General features: G+C 40.6%; 1 protein-coding gene across 1 annotated transcript in view; it reads left to right on the top strand.

Annotated features, from left to right (window-relative positions):
* The first annotated feature begins 2,760 nt into the window (after positions 1 to 2,760).
* Positions 2,761 to 13,545, top strand: part of LOC108248786 (inactive rhomboid protein 2) — a 39,615-nt gene continuing 28,830 nt past the window's right edge. Inside the window, exon 1 of the mRNA XM_017437765.3 lies at positions 2,761 to 2,913. The gene's annotated coding sequence lies outside the window, so the exon portion shown is untranslated. The remainder of the gene's footprint in view (positions 2,914 to 13,545) is intronic.

The following is a 13,545-nucleotide window of genomic DNA, read 5'->3' as shown; positions in this document are numbered from 1 at the left end:
CAACCCAGCTCCATCTTGTGTTTTCTTCACTCTGCAGGTTTGGTTGCTAGAGCTTCTAAGAGCACTTTCACACCAGGGTTGTCCTGAGGACCTCGGTTTGATTGGGCGGGGAAAGCTTAAAAATTTCACACCTTCATTTAGTTTGGTTCACACTGCACTTTTCAAAGCGGACCCAACATCCTGGACAATGTCACACAGTTACAACAGCTGCTCGTTTGTGGCGGTATTACCTGAAACAAGACCTGACCAAGATCGATCAATTGGGCCAAAGACCGAAATCCATCCCTTTCAGCCGGCTTGTTCACAACATAAACAAACAATGGATTAACACCAAATTTCTGCAGTCTTGAGGTTTCTATTTATACTTTGGAGCTCTGAGCCACTTCCTTTCTTTGGGTCGCTGAATAGTTCATTTGCATTTCACACTCTAAGCGAACCACACCAGAGTTCACTTGTGAACCAAGATTCACGTTTTTAGGTGGACCAGAGATCTGATGAGCTTTCAGACTTTCGGACTATCCAAGGAAACAAGCTCTGGTCCATTTAAAGCAGACCAAACATCTCTGGTGTGAAGGTGCCCTAAAAGTCAAACAGGAGGCAGAGCTTTCAGTTCTCAGGCTCCTCTCTTGCAAAACAGACTTCCAGTTTCTGTCTGTGAAGCTGACTTTCTGTCTACTTTTAAGACTAGGTTTAATACTTTCCTTTTTGATAAATCCTATAGAGTTGACTTGGGTTTCTTGAGCTCTCCCTTAGTTCTGCTTCTATAGCCTTAGACTGCTGGAGGACAAACTGACCACATTTCCTCACTTTACTGTCTATAGTTGTACATGTAAGTATTATTGTCATTCTTCTTCTTTGTTTTTTGGCTGCTAACTTGTCAGGGTTTGCCACAGCAGATCATTTGCCTCCAAGTCCAGTTTCCACAGGCAGCTTGCTGGTTAAGAGAACCTGGGTCCTGACCGATCCCGGAGGGAAGTCGCAGATCCGTATGTATGTTTTTGCGCAGCTTTTCCGCCAGATGCTTTTTCTGATGCAAACTTTACCAATTTCTCGGGCTTGGGACCAGCTCCAGAAGTACACAGAAAGTGCCCATCCAATGGCTATTATTGTTGTCATTACACCTGCACCATTTCCTGTTTATCTGTGTCTATTTCCTGCCCTCTCAAACCCCAGCCAGTCGAGGCAGATGGTCGCTTCTCCTGAATATGTTCTGCTGGAGGTTTCTTCCTGTTAAAGGGGAGTTTTTTTTTTTCCTTTCCACTGTCACCAAAGTGCTGCTCAGGATGGTGTACAGCAAGGAAGTGAATATTCAACACAATCTGCTGGCTTCATTCGATAAATAACTTCTACTAATTGGAATTTTGTAATGTACCGTGTGAATATATTGTATTAACTACTACTTTATTTATAAAGCACTTTAAAACAAAAGCTTAACTCTAAACACTAAAACCTCTGTCACCTCCAGGAGCAGCTGATCAGCTGACCTGAGGCAACGAGCAGGAAAGTATGAGTAAAGCAGCTCAAAGAGGTATGATGGGGCAAGACCATGTAAACTTTTAAAAACAAATAAAAGAGTCTTAATATTAACTCTAAAATGCACAGGCAGCCAGTGTAGAGAAGCCAGAACCGGAGTGATGTGCTCCATCTTCCCAACTCCGGCTAAAAGCCGAGCAGCAGCTTTCTGGACCAACTGGAGACACATGAGGGAGGACTGGCTGACTCTGAGGTAAAGAAAGGTACAGTAATCCAGCCGAGTTGTAATGAGGGCATGAATTATTATTTCAAAATGCTGTTTTAAAAGAATTGACTTTATCTTTGCCAGTTGCCTTAAGGTGATTAAAAACTGGACTTGACCACTGTTCCAACCTGGCAATCTAATTTAGGATCACTGTCTATTTTGAAACCTAAGTTAGAAACGGTCTGCTTTAAATAAGGCGCCAAGGAGCTCAGCTCAACTGGACATGTTACAGAATAGCTACTGGGAAAAAAAAACATCACTTATGCTTTTTTTGTCATTAAAATTTAAAAAGCTTAAGGCCATTCAGGCTTTAATGTCTCCAAGACACAACAGTAGAGGCTTAATTGAAAAAACTTCTTTTTTAGTGAAGTGTATCTGAGTGTCGTCAGCATAACAATGAAAGGAGATCTCATGTTTTCTGAGTATTGAACCCAGAGGAAGCAAGAAAAGGGGGAAAAAGTAGAGGACCTAGGATTGAGCCCTGTGGAACACCATAAAGTGAAGGAGCAGATGAGGATTCAAAATCAGCTAAATTAACAGACATGGTTCTGTCTGAAAAGTAAGACCTGAACCACTTTAATGCGGTACCACTAAAACCCACACCGGCTTTGTAAACGAGATAAAATATTGTGGTCAAATGTTAGGTCAAGCAGAACCAGAACAACACATTCACCAGAATCATTTGCCCTGAAGATGTCATTAAAAACTCTCACTAAAGCAGTCTCTGAATGAACAGACTGGATCTGAATTGGATTTTTTTCTTGTATAGTGATCTGAGTTGACTTTTTTACGCTTTAAAAATAAAATGAACTGAATTCAGGGTTTAAAAAAAATAAGTGATCTTTATGATCACGTGGACACCACCAAATGCCTTGAAGCCAGCCGCGTGTTTGACCTGCACAACCTGTAAGATGTTTGTGTCAGGGTGAACAGGTGGATCAGAGGTTTCCCCGGGCAGTGCTGGGGGTCTGAACACGCCCAGCGCGGCTCCTGTGACGGGGACGGATAAGAGGAGGCCCCGCCCCTCGGCTCCTCTGTGGAGCTGCATTCAGGAGGATGGAAGACGGAAAGCGGGAAGTACCGTGACTCAACGGCGGCTGGGACCAGCAGGCTCGTAGCTTCGCGGACATAAACCATCTGCTCATGAATAAAAAGCCAGCTACTTCGCCGGGGAGGTGAGTGAAACCAAGCTGTTTGTTTCTTCTTTTCATTTTTAAAGCGTTTCAGTCTGACACTTGGAGCAGTATGACTCGCCCTGTCGGGGGGGCTCAACGCTCATGTGTGAAGTTTATTCTTTTTATTTTGGTTAAATGAAACGCGCACGCAGGTTTGTTTGGGTTTTATAAGTACAGACACGGTACGGTGAGCTTCCAGCTGTCGTTTCCCACTTTCCGGACTAAAAGTACTTGTCGGCGGCGTGTCGGGACAAGCCCTTTGTGTTTCTCCTCCTTCCCGGACGGATCGTGTCATGGCTCCTCCGAACTTACCTGTGTGTCGTCACGCGCGTTCTGCCGAAGTTCCACCTCTCCATCTGGTTTCTGTCCATGTCGTAGGAGGCGGTGTTCTCACACAGGAGGGAACTGAAACTGACAGTTATGGTAAATAATGGGCTGTGCTCATAGAGCGCCTTTTCTACCCAGTCAGGCCACTCAAACCGCTTTACAGCTCAGTCTGCCTTCATTGACCCATCCAAACACACATCCATACTGTTAGAAGAAATCCTTCTGTATTTCTATTATTATCAAGCTTTATTTAGGCAGGCAGATCTGGCCAAGAAGCACACAAACGTTACAAAACATAAAAAAACCAGTTCAAGCACATCCTTTATAAATAGCAGGAATAAAAGAAGAAAACAAGCAAGAGATAATACACCCAGGAAGCTAAGAACTACCATATCAGTTAAAGCATTTACAAAAAGATGCCTTATTTACAAAAAAAAAGTCTATTAGTGGTCTTAAAAACATTCAAGGAGACCAACTCCTTTTATGTCTCATAGAGTCGAATCAGCTTTAAGCTCCATTCATACACCGGAGACACATCAGAGGCAATCACACAGGGACACTTTGACATGTGATGGGAATCGAACCGCCAACTCTCACTGCTGGCTGCTCGAACCACCGAGCAACAGCCGCCCTGTCAGTTTCATCTGAAGTATGAAACCTGTTGTACTCCCCCCAGCTTCACAGCTGATACTGACATGTGGTGGAGGGACTAAAACGGTGACAGCTACAGGCGGCTGAAGAGCCTTGTCCGAAAAGTTCACATGAAATGAAACAGAAATATCTCCTCTCTGTCACTGTTCAAAAATTTCCCTCCCCTGAAGAGTTATATAACCAGTTTTTTTTTTTTTTTTTTTTTTTGTCTGCTAACATTTTTCACATTTGGTCTCTTAAGGATAACACCTCAGATGGTTCTCTTTGTTCTTTGAGCTGTTGAACAAAACGTCCCCTTCAGAAAAGTCCAGACAATTAAAAATGATCTCTCCCCTGAAGAGTTATATAACATTTTTTTTTTTTTTTTTTTTTTTTGTCTGCTAACATTTTTCACATTTGGTCTCTTAAGGATAACACCTCAGATGGTTCTCTTTGTTCTTTGAGCTGTTGAACAAAACGTCCCCTTCAGAAAAGTCCAGACAATTAAAAATGATCGAAATTTAGTGTTTCCAGTGCACTTTTGAAAAGGGTGGAACTTGATTTATAGTATTTTTCAGGTCTTTAAGTATGGGGGAAAATACATTAGTGTCTTCAGATTTTACTGCATATTGCTATTTTTTTGCAATTAAAAACTAAAAGATTTTAAAAATGTTTCATAGCATTTTACATTGACTACATAAAAAATGGGCCAATTAATTGGCAGATATCGACCACTTTTAAAAATCAATCAGCCATACCTGTGCGTGTTTAATCAGTTGCAGAGTAGGAAAATGAAGAAGCAGCGGCTGCTACAACCAGCTCATCGTAGCCCACAGTTTAGTGTTCTCTACGGAAGAATGCTCTTGTTGTTGTTGTGTGTCTGCCATCGATTGCCCTAATGTCTAAAAGTTGGCATCGGCTGGAGAAAAAACTTTGTTAACCTGCAGTTGCTCCTTTCCACCATCGCCAGTGTGTCTGCTTAGGATGGAGATGAAGAATAAGTAAAGATTCATCACAGTCTGCTGGCTTCCTTCAGGTTTTTACTAATAGGGATTTCAGAAAGTATGCCAGGATATTGTATTGAAATTGGAATGAACTTAACACAATTGGCTTTGAATCTGGATCTGTTGAGGACTTTTTAGGACTATATATAAACTAGAAGCACTCACAGAGCACAGACCTCCACCAAGGCTACAGCATGAATAAAAAATGGTGCGATCTGGATCATAATCTGGATCAGCACCAAAATATAATCCATTGTTTTTTGTGACAACCCCAACATTTCCTAAAAGTTTCCTCCAAATCTGTTCTTTAGTTTTTACCAGATCTTTGCGAACAGACAAACAAACGGACACAACCGGAAACAGAATCTCTTTGGTGGAGGAAACAGAAGGGTAACATGTAGGAACAGAGACAGGTTTTTAACAAAGGGGTTACTTGTGACCTTGACCTTTGACCCCATGAACCTCTGGCATCATCTTTGACCCCTGAAGTGTCCAGCTGTGCAGTTTGACATTCCTACATTAAACTGCTGCAAAGTTGGAGCACCAGGTCAGCTGTGAGGTTGACCTTTGACCCCATGTCCTTGGAATTGAGCATGATCAACCTTGACCTAGAAGGTGTCCAACTGTGCAGTTTAATTTTCCTCTGTTATATGGTTGATTAGTTAAAGCATATGGTCATCTGTGACTTTGACCTTTGACCCTGTCACCTTGAAATCAACAGTGATCACCCCTGACCCATGAGGTGTCCAGCTGTGGAGTTTAACATTCCTGTTATACATCTGCAGAGTTAGAGCACAGGCTGATCTGTGACCTTGACCTTTGACTGGTTTACCACAAAATGTAACCACTTGTTCCTGTGACTACCATGTTTGACGTTTCCTGAGAATTTCATGAAAATCCGTTCATATCTTCTTGGGTAATCTTACAGAGAGACACTACCCAAAACATGACCACCTCGTCAGAAGTAAAAATGAACATAGTTAATATCATCCCCACTTCTGGAGACAGAAATAGTGAAAGAAAACAAATTATTTGTTGTAAAATGGTCATTTTTATTAAGAATATTTTTTTTGTCCCCGATACCAATTAGAGATATTTGAGATTAGGTTTTTACAGATATCGAGTCTCAATCTGACACTTGCATTCTTTTTTTTATAGGCCAGCTTAAAATAGTTTTAAGCAAAGAAAAATCTTTCTCCCTTCAATAATTTTAGGTCACCATACAGATAATTAAACGGCACCACTGTGCAGAAATTGTAAGTTACAGTAAATATACAGATGTTTTACTATAAAAATGGCTCCAAATTCAACAGAAAAATCTGTAGATACGGGTCTGGGAAAAGTATGAGTTTTCAAAACCTGAAAAGCTCTGTCTAATTACATGCAAATGTGTTTTTAAAGTGGTTAGAAACAATACAATTTTCACCCACAGAGGAAATGCATCTTCCTCCAGAATTAGCTTGGGTTGGTTCCGAATCATCTGTGGCTGTGAGGTGGGTGGTGTTGTCTGAAAGATCACTGCTGTAACTGTTGTAGCATTAGTCGCATTTCTGTTGGGGACAGTAAGTTTTTGGCTAATTATATTGGTTGATTTAAAAATTTTTTATTTTGCATGAACCAGAATTGATTTATGGAAGAATTAACACAGCTCAACGTGGGTTCTGATGGGACAATGCTGTCTGTTCTTTCATGTTTCTCAATGACTGTTCTTTTTTCATGTTGCATATCGTCATGCACTGCATGAGAAAATGAGCCTTTAGGACATGTGTGTGAGTGTCGAGGTGACAGTTTTGCGTCAGGGTAGTGCAGAGCGGAGTCATGTTTATGTTTTGGAGCCAACTTTGAGGCGTGGGTCTAAAGTAGGAGGAGCGTGCGATAATTAAAGCTGCTTATGTTTATGTTGTTTCGCCTCTGCTGTGGCAATTACAGGAAGTCACTGTAAGTGAAGAACTAGCTGGTGGAATGAAACTCTAACCCTTGGGCTGCACTCTTACCCATGCAATTAACATTGGCAGCAAAACCAAAGATACAGATTTGTTCATGCTGCAAAAATGGCATTTTGAAATTACAACACACCGGCACCATAAATATCTCCACCTGCTTCTCAGAAAGCTTGAGCTAACTTTGTTTATGTTTCTAAAGTTAGATGCCCATATACAGTAGGTTTGTAATGAGTGCTTAAAACATTGTCTTGATTTACCAGGACTGAGAATTAAGCTCAAAATTACTCACTCCTGCTGATTAAGAACAATGCATTTGCTTTTTTACTGATGGAAATGACAGAAGTTTATTACCTTTGCCAAGGAGGTTATGTTCTTAGTAGCATTGGTTTGTTTGTTTATCTGTGCGCCTGTCAGCAAGATTCACTGGCGTCGGTGACCCTATGACCACGTTGGGGGTTAGAACAGGAAGGTGAAAGGTGGTAACAGGACATGCAAGAAGATATGCATTCAACTGCCAAATGTATACGGATGTATTTAGAGTGGTCCACTTGTCATCCAGGTCCCCTGTCAGTAGGTTTGTTGCATTGGTTGTGACAATTATTGTTTAAAACATTTTTTTTCTCTGAAGCTTTTATGGTCATTCATTTTCTAGGTCAGACAAACTTTCAGTACATGAGCTTTGATCTAAAGTTTGGATTACTGACTGCAGATTGTTGAATTGCTGAACTGCTTGCAAGCCTGTTTCTGTCGATGCCAAGTTGATTGAATTTCAATAATTCTTCTTTTGTGTTCAGGTTAGAAAAGTATTCAGACACAAGCAGGGAACAGTGAATTTGACTTTAATGCTCAGTGATTGACAGTAGACATGTAAAGTCCTAAACTGAAGTATTTTTGCTCATGTGACATCTGACTTTAAAGGGCATGACATGTAATTATAAAGTAAAAAAAAAAACAGATATATTTGTCTTCAACTGTAAGTAGTTCAGTCAACTTTGAAGAGATGTTCTAATAATTTTCAATAATTAGTATTATATAAGCCGTGACATCAGTCAGAAGCACAGAGTGTGGAGAAAGAAACTAAAGTCTTTGTCCAGGCTAGGCTAATGGCTTACCAAAAGAGTGCCAGTTTTTATTGTTTTTTCAGGCCTTCAAAACAACTTTCTCAAAACAATTTGTGTGAAAGAATGCTACATTAGTGATTGTCGCTGTTTTCGCAGTCGAACAATGACTGATAGCCTCAGCAGCCTCAGCATGACGTACACAGTCTGTCTCTGCTCAGCGCACATACATCCCTGTAGTAGCCCGGACGTTGTTCGGTTGAGGAAACGGCGACGAACTGAACAAACGGTGTAAAAGTGTGGAGATTTAATACTAGCTACTGTAGCGTTCTTTCACACTGGCATGCTGTTTGAGAGAAAGAGTTGTTTTGATACGCCTCTAAGTAAAACAAAACAACCACTGGCATTTGTTTGGCTAGCTGTTAGCCTAGCCTGGATGAAGACTTTTGGGTTTTTCTGTACTCTGTCATGTATGACTGATGTCACGGCTGGTGAGGTACTAATTATTGATAACTATTAGACAGAACAGCATGTCAAAGTTGACTGGACTGTGGCTTTCATTTACTTGGTGACCTGTCGATACTATAGTTCATTGATCGTAGGACAAAAAATAACACTTCACCCTACAAATTTGTTTATCATTTGAGTGCTCTTCAGTTAGATGTTGTGAAATTCCTAAGGCACTCCAGATGCATTATGGGAATTCCAGTCCTGTCACACCACTTCCTCCCATCTTCTTATCTGTCATAAACAGCCCATAAAGGAGTGTGTGTGGGCGTTTTTAAAATAATAGCAGCCCCTTTTCAGTAAGGAGCATATCCAGCTTCTGGCCCGCCTGCTTTTCTTTACTTCCTGTATTTTTGCTGTCCAGGACACACTATTTCAAAATATATATAAAAAAAGAAAAAACTTCAGAAATGCTTTAAAATTTATGCTTGGAACTCTTAAAAGGATGTGTGTGTGGACTTTTCTGTGTGGCTCCCAAAAGAGCAGAGAACACTGCGTATGGACGGCTGTGGGTTTCATTGTGACTTTGAAAGGGAGAAAAAAAAATCCTGTACTTTTCTTGCCAGTTAGTTGAGGACAGAACGTCTTTACGTCTTTAGCCTGTCTGGCACTTCTGTTATTTCAGACTGTGAGTGAGAATACAATTCTTCAGTTTGAAAATGCAAACTAGACTCGGCAACACAAACGTCTTTGGATTCCTTTGCAGTTTAGGTGACACGTTGCGACATACAGGGATAATGTGTGTGTCCTGTTTACAGTGAGCGCACACTATAGTTATCTAGGTCAGATTTGGCAGATTGTGAGGAACTCCTGAACTGAGAACAAGGCTGTTACTGTGGCGCTGCAGGTTTGGACACGCTCACTCTTGGGGGGGAAAAAACGGCAGTGTTACTTAATGGTTGGATATATGCCTTTTTTAGTGTCTTCTAATGGGTTTGAAATAAAATGATTGATTTTTTTTTTTTTACTACCAGAAAACAAATCAATTGTTCTGTTCTGCAAACATACTCTAAATAAATCCTCAATTCCTCGCAATTGTTACCCAGAGATACTGTGCTTATAAGTATAGACTGGCAAGGCAGGTATGATTGTTACTGTCTTTAAGTGCAGAAAAATGCTGACGGCCGCTGGACATTTCACACCTGTAGCCCAAAATAATCTACATGTCAATGGACTTTACAAGATGAAATGTTACAGTGCCACTCAGACAAAAAAAATAATGTAGAAATATTAGTAAATACTTGAATTGAATGGCAATAAAAGCAGATTTCAGTTTAAGACTGTCAAAGTGGAAAGCTGTTCTGTGGTCAGACAAATTAAAACTTGAAATTTCTTTTTGGAAACTACAGATGCCCTTTGTACGAAAGAGGAGAGTGACCATCGGGCTTGTTATCAGTGCCTCTCTGATGGTATGGTGGTGCATTAATGTCTGTGGTGTGGCCAGCTTGCACATCTGGAAAGGAACCATCAATTCAAAAGCATATGTGCAGGTTTTAGAACATGTGCTCCCATCCAGAGATCTTTTTCAGGGAAAGCCTTGCATATTTCAGCAAGACAATGCTAAACCTCATACTGCATCCATTACAACAGCATTACAATTGCCAATATTGTATCAATTGTAAATATTTGGTGCATCAGGAAAGAAAAATTGCCAAAGAAGATCCAGGACTGAGCAGCTATAATCCTACATCAGTCAAGAACAGAACTTCCCCCTCCAAAACCTCCAGCAGTTGCTCTCATCAGTTCCTAGATGTTTCCGAGAGGTTTCACAGTGGGAAGCATGGACCTTTTCTGAGATGCGTTGATGACACGAAATAAAAAAACAAGACAAAACAAAAATATGTTCAATTGTGAATATGAGTTTGAGATTTGCAAATCATTGCATTCTATTTTTATTTACATTTTACACTTGATCTCAACTTTTTCAGAATTGGGATTGTACAATAAAACTGCTCGGATCAAAATGGACAATAATGCTTTTCAACCTGTTCTTTAATCTAGTTTACATTAGAGTGCAAAAAATGCAGCCACACGGCTCGTTGGTCACTTGGTCGGAAACATTTAAAGTTCAGTGACTTCAACAGAAAATTCACCCTTTTTTCTCACAATTCAGAGTTGTCAACTGTAGGCCTGTCACGACAACAAATTTTGCTGGGTGATTAATTGTCTTGGAAATTATTGCGATAAATGATAATATTGTTTGGAGGCCGTTTTAAAGTAATGCAATGATAATAACATAATAGGGCAAGTACATCCTCTCAAAGAATAATAAACTTTACTTTCAAAAGAACACTTAACACTGGAACTGGAACACAAAATAAACAAAACAACCAAAAACAAAAATAGAATGGAATCTGTCTCTGTTAACAAAGAATTCACTTAAATAAAAACTAAATACAACAACAACAACAAAAATTTAAGTAAAACCTACATTCCACGAAAACAGTACAGATTATTAAGTCTGTAAACTAAATAGCCCTTCAAAAAAAATTATAATCATTAGTTTTATATAGAGAAGATGGACAAAACTGACAGTTTTTATGAACAAAAAGTGCAAACAAACAAAAGCACACAGCGACAGAAGCACAAATGCAACATACTGGCTACAAAGGTTCAGCGCGTCGCCTCGGTCATTTGGTTTGAATCCGAAGTGCTCCCACACCTCTGCTGTTACGTTCAGCCTTGAAACCAATTCCATTTCGATTTTTCCCCCCAATATCAATATTTGTCCTTGCGGGCGCTAATGCTGCAGAGGAACAAGACGATGCGCCTCGGCTGGCTACCTGATGCGATAGGCCACGCCCCTCTGATGCTAAGAAAGGGGAGGGGTCAATGAAGAGCACCGGAGCTGAGCCTTTTGTCATCCAGTCTTCAGTAGAAAGAAGAGAGAGAGACACAAAGAAATGATAACGCTGATAAATTAAAATTATCAACCTCCATTTTAATTTATTGTTTTAATTGATTTATCGTTTATCACGACAGGCCTAGTCAACTAGTCTCCTAACAGTTGCAGCCCAGTGAGATACCACCCCAAGTCTCTTTCTCGCTCTGTCCCTTCGTGTCACTCCTTCAGCTTCAGTTGCATTAAACTGCTGCTCAGACATGATCAGTTTTATCCCTCGCACACGTAGCAACAGAGTCAATATTTAAAACGAGTCTTGTCGTTTAAGCTGCTATATAGAGCTTATTTAGTAGATCTTATTCAGTGCTGCCATGAAGGGTCTGATTGTCTGGAAGAGAACTCGTTAAAGCCAGACCCTCATTTACATTTTCTGGCTGTTGTGCAAACTGGCTGTCGGCCTGTGTAGTGTAGGGCTCGTTCTCACTCTGCTCCCTCTGGTCATCCAATAACAGCTTGGGATCTTACTGAAAGCTCTGTTTGTTGAGACAGAGCGCCTTTCGTTAGCAAAGGTGGCGTTGTTGAAATGAGGAATACGAGAAAAATTCATTGTTGATGAACATGCACTTTTGCCTCACTGGACATACCCTTTGGATTACTGATTGTCGAGATGAATTAAACACAATAGAAACCATGTTAAACCAAAAATAATTATTACTTTTACACCTTTAAGGACCTTCATAACTATTATTATGACCTCCCAGACTGTGTGTTTATCTGTCAACAAAATATGTCATAGATGGGTTTTAATGAAACACTCAAAAGAATTATTTGATGTGAGTCTACAACTGATTAACTTTTGCTTGGAGTAAACTATATTGATGACTGCCAGAGCTAACTGACAAAAATAGCTATAACTCAGTCAGTTGTAAAACCACTGAGCTCAAATTTGTTGTGGTAGTAGCTGAGAGTCATATCAGTGAGGAAAAAGTAGCCCCCTTAAAGTAGTTTAGAGTGGACTCTAATTTAGTGGCCACAGGCAAGTTCTTAAGTTGAATTAGAAGTACCTGGGAACCATGATAGATAATGGACTGAATTTTAACTTAAACTTTGATAAGATTTGCAGGAGGGGTCTTTCTTTTAAAATAAATTCTACTGAGTCTGCTAGTGTAGACTCTCATTCATCCAGGACATGGCAAACCCTAAAAAATAACAGTAATAAAAAAACAAACAAACACAAAACAATTGGACTTCTGTAGTTGAAGACATTTCGCTTCCCATGCAGGGAGCTCTCAAAATTCGCAACTAGAGAGAGTGGAGTTCCAAGCTTCAAACTGCATGAGATGCTCCGTTGTGCAGCTAGAGTCACATGCAGATTAATCTTCCTCCCCTCCCACTGGAAAGTCATTAGGATCTGTGCTTACCTGACTCACAGAGGTGAGTTTGGTCACAACTCACCTGGTTTGGTCACATGTATGAAGGTGTGAATTATGCCCCTTTTCCACCAGCTCTAAAGGTCCCTGCTCCACTCTACTCGGCTTGCTTTGCACGCGTTTCCACCGGCATTTTTTCGAGGCCGGTCCCTGCTTTTTTGGTCTCTGCTTTGGAGTAGGGCCAGCTGGGCGGCCCTGCTTTTGTGGGTGATGCAGCTCCTGTTCACTCATTGGTCAAGGGTGTGGCCAGATGAAGATATATAGATAATTTTGAAACGGTTGCAAAGTAATAGGACTATAAACAGCGTTGTTAGCTTACCCTGCAACGTTAATGCCGTCTGTCCCCCAGCTGAATATGCTGTAAAGCCTGAAATCTCCGGTGGATAACAGGTGTCATACTCTGTGCAACAATCGCGGCATCCAGAGCATTTCTTCCACTGAGCCTCTCTTCCTGAAGTCTCAGGAGAATCCCCATAAGTTTAAAAAACAGCAACAACACAGGGCCAACGTTGTCCATAGCTCTTCTGCTGTCTCCACAAATGACGCCAAGTTTCGGTAGCGCCTCCCCCCCTCTCACACACACACACACCCTGGGCCGAGTGGAGCGGGGCTTCTGTAGTAGAGCCAGTGGAAAAGAGGCATTAGAGGGAAAATGACTGGGTGTCAGGCTTAATGCTCTATTGTAAGTTTGAGGCTCTGTTTAAGCGACACTGTTTTTAAGTGAAACTGAATAATTTCTGTTGCGTTTTGGCTGTTCATGTACACAACCATGAATAACTGTGCTCTTCCAATATATTTGATTTAATGTGTGTTTTATTTATTTATTTTTATTTGCACCTCAAAACCTCTCAGCTCATTAAAAGTTCACTGGGGGCATAATGTAGTTTAAAG

The sequence above is a fragment of the Kryptolebias marmoratus genome, linkage group LG3 (assembly GCF_001649575.2).
Source record: "Kryptolebias marmoratus isolate JLee-2015 linkage group LG3, ASM164957v2, whole genome shotgun sequence".
In the NCBI taxonomy this organism is placed as follows: Eukaryota; Metazoa; Chordata; class Actinopteri; order Cyprinodontiformes; family Rivulidae; genus Kryptolebias; species Kryptolebias marmoratus.
Note: the sequence above shows the minus strand (reverse complement) of the source record. Positions and strands in the feature narration are given on the sequence as shown.